We start from the raw sequence: 2,438 nt of genomic DNA, 5'->3' as shown, positions 1-2,438 counted from the left end.
ACATTCTCCGCCTTCCCCGCCGACTCCGCCCCGTTCCGCCAGCATGTGCGGAGTCATAGAGCCCGCGGCCGTGGTGACCAGAGCGGTCACTCGGGCTGGACTCCCAGAGCGCGCCGAGGGTCGCGCGCAGCTCGGCCCCACCCCGCCGGATCTGCCGGTGCGGAGCGTGCGGGCCGCCAAAGACCCAGACCCAGCGCCCGGTTAAGTGTCTTCAGATACTTTGGCTTCCTAGGTTGTCGAGAGCCCAATCTTCAACCTCTAGGGGGGAAAAAAAATTAATATTAACAACAACAACAAAAGAGTTTGAGGAATCCTTTGTTTGCCGGACATCCTGAGCAGAGAGGGTGGCACTCGATGAGCCACGGTTAATGCGTGGATTGAATGAGGAACTCCAGAGAGAATCGTTACTTATAACAGCTGTAACACTGAAAATATTGGAAATTATGTTAGCACTCATTAGAAGGGAATAGATAAATAAAAAAGGCACCTGTATCCTGTAAAATATAATTACAGCCGCTGAAATGTGCACATGTAGTCTGCCTGGAAGACTGTCCCGGGTTTGCTAGATGGACGGACAGACAACTGCGCCCTGTAGTGATGCCCTCCGTGCTGCTTGTTAGAAGTTCACTTAGGCGTAGTTAGACAAGTACGGGAACATTCTGTTTCAGGTGCCCAGGATGGAACCTAGAGTCCTGAGTGTTCAAGGCAAGCACTTGAGTACCACACACCAGGCTAAAAAGTACATTCTTAGAAAAGAAAATAAAACAATCAATCCTAAAGCAAGGTTCTTGTTTCCTGTAATGCCAGCCACTCAGGAAGCTTAAGCCTGGAGGGTTCCTTGGACCCAGAAGTTGAACACAAGCCTGTAAAGGAAAGTGCTTAGCCTCCTATCAGCAGGATAAGACAAAGGGAGCCTTTTGCCTTGTTATTATTTACTTGGGCTGGGTTTTTTTGGGGGGGAGGGGTGTCTTTCATTTTCTTTTTATGAGACAGTGTCTCATTGTGTAGTTTTGGATGACCTGGAACTCATGTTGACCAGGCTGGCCTGGAACTCACCCAGATCCTCTCTCTGGCCTGCTGGGACTGTAGGAGTATACCACCATTCCTGACCCACCTTTCACTTTTGATTTGATTTTTTTTTTCTTTTTAGCTAATTTTGCTTGGTTCTATTTGTCTCTAAATTTTTCCCCCAAGACAGGGTTTCTCCATAGCTTTGGAGCCTGTCCTAGAATTTACTCTGTAGACCAGGCTGGCCTTGAACTAACTCACAGAGATCTGCCTGTCTATGACTCCAGAGGGCTGGGATTAAAGGCATGTGCCACCACCGACCGGTTTCTAAATTTTTTTGAAAATTAGGTATTTTACTTAGAGCATGTCATGTCTCTGGAGATTCTTTTTATATACAATTTATTTTGTTTTAGGTGCATTGTTGTGAGGGTGTCAGATCCCCTGGAACTGAAATCACAGACAGGTATGAGCTGCCATGTGGGTGCTGGGAATTGCACCTGGGTCCTCTGGAAGAACACCCCGTGCTCTTAAACACTGAGCTATCTCTCCAACCCTGTGTCTAGAGCTTGGTGCTCATGTGGAGGTCATAAGACAGCGTGGGTGTCAGGGATCAGCTTGGATCCTCAGGCTTGGCAGGAGGCACTCAGCCAACTCACCGGCCCTCCACATAGTTCTGTGTTTCCATTTTATCCAGACTGATTCAAATTACTGTGCAATAATACAATTTAAATTTTAAAAACCTTCTCTCCCTCAAGTGTTTTGTGGCAAAGTAGCCAGCTTGCCCAGGATTGTTGTGCTTTTCTGAAAGCAGCGTGCTCCGTGTGAGTGAGTTCCTGTTGATAGATTAATCCACTGGGAATTGACAGACCAGACTTAGCCCATACAGATGACCTCCACCCAGCCAGAGCAAGGTTTATTTATATAAGTTTGTAAATAAAAACTATTCCAGCTTGCCAGGAATAACGATGAGAAATTGTATCTGGCTGAAGGGAGGGGACAGGGGAAAGAAAAGCTTTTACAGAAAGTTCCTGAAAGACTCAGGGGTTTGCTTCTTCTCTTTAACCTCAGCCTTTTCATAAATAAATTAAGGAATAATGAGGTAACTCCATCCAGCACCATTAGTAATGGAGAAGGGAAGACTAGACAAGGAAGTCCAGCTGGAGTGGGGCATGATCAAAAAATGCATCTTAAAAGACAGATAAAATCAAATCAGCGGCCCTTACCAACCTGGAGTGCTCGCTCGTGGAATTAATTGGATGACAATTTCAAGGCATCACTGCTCTGGGAGGAGGGTGCTCCTTAACAAATCTGTCACATAAGGTCTGCAGCTAAGTTAACCATTTTGTTATCCATAGTGTTCCAAAGGGTAATGTTCATCTTCAGAGTGTTGGTGGCCACTGTATTCATCCAATAATCGTTTACTGAGCTCT

This window comes from Microtus oregoni, unplaced genomic scaffold, assembly GCF_018167655.1.
Source record: "Microtus oregoni isolate MIOR12 unplaced genomic scaffold, Mior012 000019F_ref0000042, whole genome shotgun sequence".
Lineage (NCBI taxonomy): Eukaryota > Metazoa > Chordata > Mammalia > Rodentia > Cricetidae > Microtus > Microtus oregoni.
Note: the sequence above shows the minus strand (reverse complement) of the source record.